Genomic DNA, 14109 nt, shown 5'->3' on the forward strand with positions numbered 1-14109 from the left:
TACTGAGATGGTAATATTCTTATTCCCAGAAGACAAAGAGATACCCCTTTAAACAGGACCTACAGGGAAAAGTAGAGAGTCTGTAAAATACCCAAACCAATTTTCATTAAGAAGACTCCCATCCTGAAGACTTATCACTGAAGAAATCTGGCAGTTAAACTAGTTTTCCTTCTACCTTCATGATTTATGTTCTAAAATCTTAAATTCTTTGTCCAAAAGGAAGAAGCTTGAATAAAGATTGAACAACTGCCAGTAGGCCAGTTACATAATGAGATCCTGACTCAAGTAGACTAAGAACAACAGCAATAGAACAATCTGGGCTACATAAAGAGGCCCCAATTCAGAAAATAAAGAACAAAATGAGAACAAAGCAGAAGAAACCACAGACAGGTAAATGGATGTAGCCTGTTACAAAAGAACAATGAGGTTTGATTCGTTACATGTTGTCTCATGAGAATGTAAAGTATATAGAGAGAAATCAGAGAAGAAAGAGTAGAAAATTAGAGCAGAAAAGATTGGAATACTGTTGTTACTTAGGAGGTGCTTGGAATGAGGAAAATATTCTGGAATAGAAGAGTGGTTTGTACAAAGTATTGAATTTTCTTAGCAACACTTGACAAATGTAAAATTCCAAATGGTTGAATAATCAGAAGGGCAAAGTTTGTATCATGTGTATAAAACTACAAAAAGAAAAAAAATAACTTTTAGAAAAGTATTCTAAGAAAACAGTCACCTATGTACAGGTGAGTTTTCAAACAAAGGGAAGAAACTACACTGAAATAAACAAGGAATTGAGTGTCCTGTAAAGAGGGATCTAGAAATGTTGACAAGGCTCTCTGTTCCCTTTAATCAAGCATGACACAATTTGAAAGTTAAGGAGAGAGAATAGGGTATTTTGGAGAGTTTGGAAGGAGCTGGGGAGGAGAGAAATGTAATTAAATTATAATTTCCAAAAGGATATTCAAAAGTGACTCTCATTTCAAATAATTAATAATGAAATTTATTTGGAATACAGACCATCTTAAGGACAATATTCCAAATGTCAATGTAAATGGCCATGCCAAATATCCATCGGAGGAAACAAAATGTTGGAGTTAGACTTATAGTCAGGAAGAGCTGAGCTGTGGTACACAGAGAACACAACTTTAGCATAAAGCCAATGTCTGGAGAGGCAGAAAGGACTCACTCCATTTTCCTCCAACCCCATGTCACACAGATTAGGTAATGTAGAAAATAGGGAAGAATAGCAAAGATTACCTTTCAGAGATTCCTTCAATTTGGAATATCATCTGATGTTTATAAAATTCTAATGACTTAGTCACAGCTGCTTCTAGGATCAAGACAGAAGACAGGACAATGAAATTACTTGTATTGTAGTTTCTGTTTATCTACTTCGTAGTGATTGGTCACTTCTATACGGTATCTCTTCTAGATTAACTATCAAAATAGTCTGGAGTCTATTTTCTGTTTTCATAGAAAAGTCTATTCATGAGGAAAAAAAGAATGTCTGGAAACAGTGACAACTGACAAAATAAGGTGGGAGGAAGAACAGACAAATAAGTTTTCTGAGTCAGAAACTGCCAAATTTACTACAAAGGCATATTGTTATTGAAACATAGGAATATGATTGTTGGTCTAGAAGAGACACAATAATTCACTTGGGAAATGTCATGACTCAATGAGTTTTGCTTTTTTTCCCTCTATAGGTAGCAGGTGTTCAGTCCCAAAGTTAGAGTCGGGGATCAAACTGAAGCTCTACGAGGAGCACAACAGACCATCCTTTCAAAAAGGTACACAGAGGATCATAATAATACAAAGAGAAGATTTGAATTTTTCAAGTATCCCTAAAACCATATAGAGGATCCAGTGTCTTCAAATCCCATTTAAGCTATTTTTCTTATTGGTCTAATCAAATACCTGAAAGAAAGTATCTCAAGACAGGAAGAGTTTATTTCTGTTCAAGGTCTGAAGACACAGTCAATCATAGTGGTTAAGGCATAGTTACAGGAGTAAGGCAACTACTCACACAGCATCCACCAAAAGGAAACAGAGTGAGATGGATGCTGGATGCTGCTGCAAAGCTTTTCCTCCTCCACCCCCAGAACCCTAAGCAATCGGAACTAACAGAATTTGCCAAGACACAGGATTCAGTTTGTAACAATATTACTATATTTAGCAAAGTGCACTGTTAAAATGCCTTGTATTGGGAACTAACTGAATTCGACAAGAAACTGGAATTCCATTCGTGGAAATGTCACTATATCTTGAAAAGTATGCTTGATACAAATGTGTCCTACTTGGACTAACTGAAATCACCATGAATCTGGGAATCCATTCACGAAAATGCTGCTGTATCTTGAAAATTACTGTTGATACTAGCATGTACTTTTGGAAAATAAGGGAAATTGCCCAGAAAATGGGATTCTTTTCTTGAAAAAATTGCTATATCTTGAAAAGTATACTTGATCCTATGGTGTCCTATTGGGAACTAAATGAATTTACAAAGAAACTGGGATTCATTTCATTAAAATGTTGCTATATCTTGAAAATTAGGCTTGATTCTAGCATGACCTATAGAAAACTAAGTGAAATCGCCAAGAAACTGTGATTCCTTTTGTGAAAATGTTGCTATATGTTGAGAAGAACAGTTCATCTGTCAGAGTCCTTTTGGGAACTAACTGATTTGGCCATGTGACTTGGAATCTGTTTGTGGAAGTGTTGCTATATTTTGAAAAGTGTGATTGTTCATTGTGTGTCTACTTGGGAACTAACATATTTCGCCAAGAAACAGGGATTCAGTTTGTAACAATCTTACTATATCTTGAAAAGTGCACCTGTTAAAATGCCTCCTATTGGGTACTAACTGAAATCGCCAAGAAACTGGGATTCCATTCGTGGAAATGTCACTATATCTTGAAAAGTATGCTTAATACAAGTGTGTCCTACATGGACTAACTGAAATCACCATGAATCTGGGAATCCATTCACGAAAACGCTTCTGTATCTTGAATAGTACTGTTGATACTAGCACGTACTGTTGGAAAATAAGTGAAAATGCCCAGAAAATGGGATTCTTTTCTTGAAAATATTGCTATATCTTAAAAAATATACTTGATCCTATTGTGTCCTATTGGGAACTAAATGAATTTACAAAGAAACTGGGATTCATTTCATTAAAATGTTGATATATCTTGAAAATTAGGATTGATTCTAGCATGTCCTATGGAAAACTGAATGAAATTGCCAAGAAACTGTGATTCCTTTTGTGAAAATGTTGCTATAAATTGAAAAGAACGGTTGATCTGTTGGCGTCCTGTTCGAACCTAACTGCATTCGCCATGTAACTTCGATTCTGTTCGTGGAAATGTTGCTAAAATTTGAAAAGTATGTTTGTCCATGCGCGTCCACTTGGGAACTAACAGAATTCGCCAAGAAACAGTGATTCAGTTTGCAAGAATGTTACTATAGGTTGAAAAGTGCACTTGATAAAATGACTCCTATTGGGTACTAACTGAATTCGCCGAAAAAGTGGAATTCCTCTCATGAAAATGTTGCAATAACCTGAAAAGAAACCTTGATACAAGCATAACTTATTGAAAACTAACTAAAGTCGCCATGAAAATGGAATGCCATTCGTGAGAACGTTGCTATATTTTGAAAAGTATGCTTGAATCTAATGAACTAACTGAATTCGCCACGAAACTGGGATTCCATTAGTGAAAATGTTGCTCTATCATAAAAAGTCTCCTTGAAACAAGCATATCCAAGGGGCCCTAACTGAATTCTCCATGAAACTGGAATTCCGTTCATGAAAATGTTGCTATATCATGAAAAGTACACGCGGTACAAATGTGTCCTGTTGGGATCTAAGAAATTGCACTAAGAAACTGGTATTCCGTTTGTGAAAATGTTGCTATATCTTGAAGTACCCTTGACACAAGCGCAGCCTATTGGAAACTAATTGAATTTGCCAAGAAACTCGAATTCTGTTTGTGAAAATGTAGCTATATTTTGAAGGGAACCCTTGATACAAGGGCATGCTACTGCGATGTAAGTGAATTAACCAAGAAACTGGGATTCTGTCGGTGAAAATGTTAATATATCTTCAAAAATACTCTGGATCCTAGCAAGGGAAATTGGAAACTATCGAAATTGTCAAGAAAATGGGATTCCTTTCTTGAAAATATTGCAATATCTTGAATACTATACTTGATTCTTGGGTGTCATATTGGGAACTAACTGAATTTGCCAAGAAACAGATATTCAGTTCGTGACAATGTTAATATATCTTGAAAAGTGGACTCGTTAAAATACCTCCTATTGGGAACTAACTGAATTCGCCAAGAAACTGGGATTCCATACGTGACAATGTAGCTACATCTTGAAAAGTATGCTTGATACAAGGGTTTCCTATTTGGCCTAATTGAAATCGCCATGAACCTGGGAATCCGTTCAGTAGAATGCTGCTGTATCTTAAAAAGTACTGTTGATACTAGCACATACTGTTGGAAAATAAGTGAAATTGCCCAGAAAATGGGATTCTTTTCTTGAAAATATTGCTATAACTTGAAAAGTATACATGATCGTATTGTGTCCTATGGGGAACTAAATGAATTTACAAAGAAACTGGGAATCATTTCACTAAAATGTTGCTATATCTTGATAATTAGGTTGAATCTATCCTGACCTATTGAAAACTAAGTGAAATCGCCAAGAAATTGGGATTCCTTTCGTGAAAATGTTGCTAAATGTTGAAAAGAATGGTTGATCTGACTGCGACCTTTTGGAGCTAATTGAATTGGCCATGTAACTTGGATTCTGTTCATGGAAGTGTTGCTATATTTTGAAAAGTATGATAGTTTCACGCGCGTCCACTTGGGAACTAACAGAATTCGCCAGGAAAAAGGGATTCCGTTCGTGACAATGTTACTATATCTTGAAAAGTGGACTCGTTAAAATCCTCCTATTGGGAACAAACTGAATTCACCAAGACAGTGGGATTCCCTTCGTGGAAATGTCACTATATCTTCAAAAGTATGCTTGATACAAGGGTGTCCTATTTGGACTAATTGAAATCGCCATGACCCTGGGAATCCGTTCATGAGAATGCTGCTGTATCTTAAAAAGTACTGTTGATACTAGCAAGTACTTTTGGAAAAAAGTGAAATTGCCCAGAAAATGGGATTCTTTTCTTGAAAATATTGCTATATCTTGAAAAGTATACTTGATCCTACTGTGTCCTATTCAGAACTAAATGAATTTTCAAAGAAACTGGGAATCATTTCATTAAAATGTTGCTATATCTTGAAAATTAGGCTTGATTCTAACCTGATTTATTGAAAACTAGGTGAAATTGCCAAGAAACTGGTTTTCCTTTCGTGAAAATGTTGCTATACGTTCAAAAGAATGGTTGATCTGACGGTGTCCTTTTGGAAACTAACAGAATTGGCCATGTAACTTGGATTTTGTTCATGGAAGTGTTGCTGTATTTTGAAAAGTATGATTGTTTCATGCACGTCCACAAGGCAACTAACTGAATTCGCTAAGAAAAAGGGATTCCATTCGTGAGAATGTTATTATATCTTGAAAAGTGGACTCGTTAAAATTCTTCCTATTGGGAACTAACTGAATTCGACAAGAAATTAGGTTTCCATTCGTGGAAATTTCACAATACCTTGAAAATTATGCTTGATACAAGGGTGTCCTATTTGGACTAATTGAAATTGCCATGACCCTGGGAATCCGTTCATGAGAATGCTGCTGTATCTTAAAAAGTACTGTTGATACTAGCACGTTGACTATTGGGAAATAAGTCAAATTGCCCAGAAAATGGGATTATTTTCCTGAAAATATTGCTATATCTTGAAAGTATACTTGATCCTATTGTGTCCTATTGAACTAAATGAATTTTCAAGAAAACTGGGATTCATTTCATTAAAATGTTGCTATATCTTGAAAATTGGGCTTAATTGTAGCCTAACCTATTGAAAACTAAGTGAAATCGCCGAGGAACTAGTTTTCCTTTCGTGAAAAAGTTGCTATATGCTGAATAGAATGGTTGATCTGACAGTGTCCTTTTGAGAACTAACAGAATTGGCCATGTAACTTGGATTCTGCTCATGGAAGTGTTGCTGTATTTTGAAAAGTATGATTGTTTCATGCGCGTTCACTTGGGAAGTAACTGAATTCGCCAAGAAAAAGGGATTCCGTTCGTGACAATGTTACTATATCTTGAAAAGTGTACTCGTTAAAATTCTGCCTATTGGGAACTAACTGAATTCGCCAAGAAACTGGGATTCCATTCGTGGAAATGTCCCTATATCTTGAAAAGTATGCTTGATACAAGGGTGTCCTTCTGGACTAATTGAAATTGCCATGACCCTGGGAATCCGTTCATGAGAATGCTGCTGTATCTTAAAAAGTACTGTTGATACTAGCAAATACTGTTGGGAAATAAGTGAAATTGCCCAGAAAATGGGATTCTATCCTTGAAAATATTGCTATATTTTGAGAAATATACTTGATTCTATTGTGTCCTATAGGGAACTAAGTGAATTTAAAAAGTAACTGGGATTCTTTTCATTAAAATGTTGCTATATCTTGAAAATTAGGCTTGATTCTAGCCTGTATAATTGAAAACTAAGTGAAATCGCCAAGAAACTGTGATTCCTTTCGTAAAAATATTGCTATATGTTGAAAAGAATGGTTGATGTGATGGCGTCCTTTTGAGAACTAACAAAATTGGCCATGTAACTTGGATTCTATTCATAGAAGTGTTGCTGTATTTTGAAAAGTATGATTGTTTCATGGGTGTCCACTTGGGAACTAACTGAATTCGCCAAGAAAAAGGGATTCCATTCGTGAGAATGTTATTATATCTTGAAAAGTGGATTCGTTAAAATTCCTCCTATTGGGAACAAACTGAATTAGTCAAGAAACTGGGATTCCATTTCTGACAATGCCAGTATATCTGAAAAGGATGCTTGATATAAGGGTGTCCTATTTGTACTAATTGAAATCCCCATAACCTGGGAATCCGTTCAGTAGAATGCTGCTATATCATAAAAGCTGCTGTTGATACTAACACGTACAGTTGGAAAATAAGTGAAATTGCCCAGAAAATGGGATTCTTTCCTTGAAAATATTTCTATATCTTGAAAAGTATACTTGATCCTATCGTGCCTATTCGGAACTAAATGAATTTACCAAGAAACTTGGATTCATTTCATTAACATGTTGCTATATCTTGACAATTAGGCTTGATTCTATCCTGACCTATTGAAAACTAAGTGAAATCGCCCTGAAAGTGGGATTCCTTTCATGAAAATGTTGGTATATGTTGAAAAGAATGGTTGATCTGACGGTGTCCTTTTGGGAACTAACTGAATTGGACATGTAACTTGGATTCTGTTTATGGAAGTTATGCTGTATTTTGAAAAGTATGATTGTTTCATATGCGTCCACATGGGAACTAACTGAATTCGCCAAGAAAAAGGGATTCCGTTCGTGATAATGTTACTATATCTTGAAAAGTAGACTCGATAAAATTCCTCCAATTGGGAACTAACTGAATTCACCAAGAAACTGGGATTCCATTTGTGGAAATGTCACTATATCTTGAAAAGTATGCTTGATACAAGGTTGACCTATTTGGACTAATTGAAATAGCCATGACCCTGGGAATCCGTTCATGAGAAGGCTGCTATATCTTAAAAAGTACTGTTGATACTAGCACGTACAGTTGGGAGATAAGTGAAATTGCCCAGAAAATGGGATTCTTTTCTTGATAATATTGCTATATCTTGAAAAGTATACTTGTCCTATTGTGTCCTATTGGCACCTAAATGTATTTTCAAAGAAATTGAGATTCATTTCATCAAAATGTTGCTATATCTTGAACATTAGGCTTGATTCTAGCCTGATCTATTGAAAACTAAGTGAAATCGCCAAGGAACTGGTTTCCCTTTCGTGAAAATATTACCAAATGTTGAAAAGAATGGTTGATCTGACGGCGTCCTTTTGGGAACTAACTGAATTGGCCATGTAACTTGATTCAATTCATGGAAGTGTTGATGTATTTTGAAAAGTATGATTGTTTCTTCTGCGTCCACATGGAAAGTAACTGAATTAGCCAAGGAAAAGGGATTCAGTTCGTGATAATGTTACTATATCTTGAAAAGTAGACTCGTTAAAATTCCTCCAATTGGGAACTAACTGAAGTCGCCAAGAAACTGGGATTCCATTTGTGGAAATGTCACTATATCTTCAAAAGTATGCTTGATACAAGGTTGTCCTATTTGGACTAATTGAAATCGCAGTGACCCTGGGAAACCGTTCATGAGAATGCTGCTGTATCTTAAAGAGTACTTTTGATACTAGCACGTACAGTTGGAAATTAAGTGAAATTGCCCAGAAAATGGGATTCTATTCTTGAAAATATTGCTATATCTTCAAAAGTATACTTGATCCTATTGTGTCCTATTGAACTAAATGAATTTTCAAAGGAACTGGGATTCATTTCATTAAAATGTTGCTATATCTTGAAAATTAGGCTTGATTCCAGCCTAACCTATTGAAAACTAAGTGAAATCGCCGAGGAACTGTTTTTCCTTCCGTGAAAAAGTTGTTATATGTTGAATAGAATGGTTGATCTGACGGCGTCCTTTTGGGAACTAACTGAATTGGCCATGTAACTTGGATTCTGTTCATGGATGTGTTGCTGTATTTTGAAAAGTATTATTGTTTCATGAGCGTTCACATATGAAGTAACTGAATTCGCCAAGAAAAAGGGATTCTGTTCGTGACAATGTTACTATATCTTGAAAAGTGTACTCGTTAAAATTCTGCCTACTGGGAACTAACTGAATTCGCCAAGAAACTGGGATTCCATTAGTGGAAATGTCACTAGATCTTGAGAAGTATGCTTGATACAAGGGTGTCCTATTTGGACTAATTGAAATCCCCCTGAACCTGGGAATCTGTCCTGCGTGACCTCTCGCCTGCAAGAAAACATGCGGGGACATACGAATCCTTGGTGTAGCCAAAACCTTTATTCAATCTTAATGAGAATCCCAGCGCGCCCGTGTGGCGAGGCTTATATACACCCTAGTGCAGCGCATCCACACCTGATTTGTCGATTACCCATTATCTCATTAGGCATGCCCTGGAGTGGGCAAAGACCTGGCATGAAGGCACTCTTGCACATGTGCACACAGTTAACTTCCTGAAAGGAAGTCGGCTGGCACGGCGGAGGCCATCGCCATCTTGTAATGGCGGAAGCTTTCCTGGCCTTCCACGTGGGGCGCAGTGGAAGCCAGCGCCATATTGTGGTGGCAAATGTTATAGCGGCCTTCTACATCTCCCCCTTATTATTTATTTTATAACAATCATGATCACCCTATCGCGTTTAATGAGGAAACCTCAGCGATGTAGAAGGGCTGATCAAAGTATCATTGAGTCTCTCTCATCCCAGTGTAATGTATCCACAGATCCATAGGGTCTAAGAGCAGAGAACCCAGATACTGAGAGAGAGTCTCTCTCATCACAGTGTAATGGATCCACAGATCCATGGGGTGCAAGAGCAGGGAACTCAGATACCGACTAATTTTTGAAGATAGATAACCAAATTCCAGGGGAGGCCCCTTGTACAATGGCCACAAGTGCTTGAGTAATAACGGCCTTGTCACGTTTCTGTTGAGATCTGAGTTTGCAAACCAACCATCACATGAACACTAATCCACAGCATAGGGCTGCACCAAACAGAGCCACTCCCAATAAGTAGTGGGCACCCCATTTGGTCCTCCTGAGCTGTTACCCCCAAGGGCCATAGTCAAGCCACTCCTATAATAAAATTTAGAATTCCCAAATGTTAGCAACTACTCCAGAAAGTTCACCCACTGTGTTTGTCTAACAATAGATTGGGGGAGGATAACTCCAGACACTGTAGACACAATGTCTGCAGCAGTAATGGCTGCTACAATAGCAGTGAAAGTGTCAAGGTCTTTTCCAGGACAGTTCAGGATCAGTCATTTTTTCTCTGGAACAACCAGCAGACAATGGAACCATTTCTGAGATCAGTACAACCAGGGCAGAGTTCTCCAGTCCACAGCAGCTTTACACAGGTGGCATTCCTGTGAAGCTACAGTCTATAAAATGACCAGTTAAGGCAGCAAGAGTCACCAGGAAAATGAGGGGGGCAGCAACGGCTGGAGTCCAGTCTTCTCCAGCAAGCAGCAGTGCACAGAGGGTCAGAGAGCAGGCCACAGTGGGACGGGACACACGCAGCGGTAACACTGACTGCAGCAATGGCAAAATCTCTGTGATGACAAATGATGAGGGGGAATCTTCCATCTTCCTCTCAGGGCAGAGGAATGACTCCAGGGACCCGAATCACGAGAGCTGAATCTTCATGCAACCAGGATCAGCAAGTCTCAGCAACCACCTCTGGCAGCTGGCATACTCCTGTAGCATCCTGTAGAAAAAACACAATCATTCCCTCTTCCCTATATAAAATATCTGGACAGGATCATGTCAATATGTGGATCTCTCTATTTCACCTAGGGAGAAGTACGCTTATTTGTAGGGTGCCATAAACTTTGGCTTCCAAATTTTAAATTTAAAATTAAGTTTAAAAATTGAAATAAAAGGAGCATTATTTAGCATACAGGGATAACTCCCCCTTTTTATTTATTAAGATATAGTAAAGATATTATTTATTAAGGTAAGTCCTTGAGGATTAAATTGAGGACACTGAGCACTTGTATTTATAAATTGACTTGTATACCAAATTATTGTCTCCAGCATTATTGTTTTGGATATGTAAAGAATGAGATTTTTTGACTAATTGTTCCTATGTAAGGCCTACAATCTGTCTGGTATCATTGTCCTCCCTTGTTAAGGAGCCCAGGCAATCCAGTTTGAGTTCTTAAATTGTCTATTAAGGAACAGTACTTAGTGCTCTTAACCACTAAGCCATTTCTCTAGCACCTCACAAACTTTATTTATCTAAACATAAGCATTAATTAGAAATGTCAAATCCTATAAATATTGTCCAATTTCAGTCTTACTAGAAATCCCTGAGCTGGCAGGGCGAGGCTGAGAATTTAAAGTAAGCAAATGGAGTCTTCTTCTTTTCATATCAACTCTATTACCATTTTCAATGTTAGGTATGAGCCTACAGTTTAATTTAGTTGTCTGAGCCAGAGCACTGAAAGGACAGTGAGTTGTCAGACAATTTACACTGAAATCACTCACTGATTTACTTGTCTCTAATAAAGCATTAAGTAATTGAAATCAATTGTAAACCACAAGCCACACATTGGCTATCAGTATATGAATTGAAAGCTTGATTTTTTTTAACATTGTAAGAACAGTGGCTAAAGCATGGACTTTAATAATCTGTGTTGAAGCAATAGAAACTCAAGAGAATAAACAAGTGATCCAATCACACATGTAGCATTTTTATTAGATGAACCACCTATAAATACACTAAGCGCATTTCCAATGGGTGGTATGTACAAATACACAGGAAGTACAAAAGCATGTAAAGAGTAAAATTATCAATTTTGCCTGAAAAATTTGTATATGTAATAGGCCCAATATCAGTATTTTGTAATAACCAATTTGATTGTTGTTTGGAATAAGATATATTTTATCAGGTTTTTTTAAAAATACTTCCATGACTCTAGCCTACAATTCTGTATTAAAACAACTGAAGCTTTATCTCCAATGAGGATAACAAACAAAGACCTAAGTCCTCTGGTAAGGTGAGGTACTTGGCCAATTAACATATCCTTAGATGTTTAAAATTAGTTTCAAATATTCTTTTCTGGAGTAGTGAAACAGCTACTCCCCAAATATTAAAGCTCATTTCGAGAGCAAAGGTTTGTAGTAAAAATTTCCATATACACTGAAAGATTCAAAGTTCTAATTCTTACATTGAAGAAGCAACAAAATTACATAATATAAGGCTATTAGCCATTCTTTTTGTAAAATTTTTAATGATATCACTTTATGGGCTCTCTAAAATTATAAGCAAGCTCACGAAATGAAGACTCACAATCGCCAGGACATAACAAATTGCATAAAAACAATCCTCTAAATCTGTCTTGAAAGGGCAGTTGGAGTAAGGAAACTGGCTGTAATGCTCTCACAAGTTCTAAAACCTCATCAATCCTTTGTAAATCCTGTAACAATCTCTACCTGTTTGATTTTTTCTTAATTAAAAATAAGTTTGAGTTAGTCAATGTAACATTGGAAATCCTAAATCACCATCCTTAAATTCTCCTTGTAACACCAGAGCACAACCACAACTTTGGGAAGTCACCTGAGTTCTGAGTACTGACTAGGCAGCTGTTCTTGGGGCAGTGGAATTAGCATTAAAATACAGATAGCTTCAGGGCAAACCACATTTGGAAAGCAAAACTCGACCTCCAACAATCTAGTACAAAGTTTGACTGCCAATTCCTATATATGAACGCACGAAGGTGCGGTCTCCAATACCTCAACAAAGAGACATTGTCCTAAATTCTTTTAGAAGCCTGGTTTCTAGGATAAGAATTCCATAAAAATATTATCTCAATTTAGATCTGTTTCCCTAGGTTGGCTCATGTCACATGTGGTCTAGAATGACTCTATACAAATGACCAGCTTCATGTAACGTTTCTGTTACCAATATTATACCTTTTTTACCATATCCAATAACTTAAAAGCCAACAATCTATGACCATGGCAAGGGCAGCTTCTCCAGCTAACCTGGCTGTAGGTACAGGGCTCTAAAGGCCTGATTGAAACTGTTTTTTATTCATTTGTTCCCTTCTTGAAGCGAGTTAAAACCAAGTCAAGGTGTGAATGACCAGCAGATAAAGTTTTTACCATTTTTTCTTTTGAACATGAAACATAAAACATTTAAACAACGATAAGCAAGAACCACAGACATAAACTGACAGACATGGGGACATCTTGGTGCACCAAGGACAGACAATAGACAAAGAGGGAAAAAACCAGATGGTGTTCATGGTGACTATCCAATCGAGTGGAGTCGATATGGACAATGGATTGTCTCAATTCCTGGACTAGTCCATCAACGTGTTGAAACCCAATTCCTGTAAGATACTGAGATACATTACGGGATATATGAGCAGCACAACTGACATTCACAAATGGTATGGAAGTGAAACACAGTCCTGAGTATTTTTACTCACAACCCAATTACATTAACTCCATCAAGCTGTGCATGGGCATTGAGATGTCTGTTTGTTTGATTCTCCTGAATAAATTTTCAGGCGGTCTGCCTCTATCAAGTCTAATCAGTATGAATCTGCAAAGCTTCCAGAGCCTAATCACACCTTTTACAAGCACAAAGACAAAATTTCTCTCCCAAAATACTGTGTTCCTTTTATCTCCTCCCTTTTTCTCTCCCGGGGCGTTTTTTTCCCCACTCTCTCGCCTACGCATTGGAGTGGACTGTCTTCTTGTTACTTTTCCTTGAGCTATTTAATTTTTTATCCAACCCTGTTTCAGACACGCCGCCTTGCCCTTCCCCCAATGCTCTCCGCTTTTCTGTTACAACTGGGCAGCTCCCATGCAACCTCTGCCGCTGCCTGATGGTAGCTAGAAACTAAAAGGCCAACAGAAAAAACCCGAGGGCTTCCACCGCATCTAGCAAAGGAATGAGGTGGAACAGATCAAGTCTAAACATTGTCTCTCAGAGTCTCAGCCGCATCCCGCAGCTTCTGGACCCCTTCCGTGAATGGAGGCTGCCCTCGGCGCCGGCGGTGGGGAGGCGTTTGTCCCGGGTTCTCGGCACCAAATGTCCCGCGTGCGACCTCGCCAGCAAAAAAACACGCGGGGACATACGAATCCTTGCTGTAGCCAAAACATTTATTCAATCTTAGGAGAAGCCCCGCGCGCCCGCATGGCGTGGCTTATATACACCCTAGTGAAGCGCATCCACACCTGATTGGTCGCTTACCCATGATCTCATTAGGCACGCCTCGGAGTGGACAAAGACCTGGCATGAAGGCACTCTTACACATGCGCACAAAGTTAACACCTGAAAGGAAGTCTGCTGGCGCGGCGGAGGCCAGCACCATCTTGTAATGGCCGAAG

Source organism: Rattus norvegicus, chromosome 15 (genome assembly GCF_036323735.1).
Source record: "Rattus norvegicus strain BN/NHsdMcwi chromosome 15, GRCr8, whole genome shotgun sequence".
Classification (NCBI taxonomy): Eukaryota; Metazoa; Chordata; class Mammalia; order Rodentia; family Muridae; genus Rattus; species Rattus norvegicus.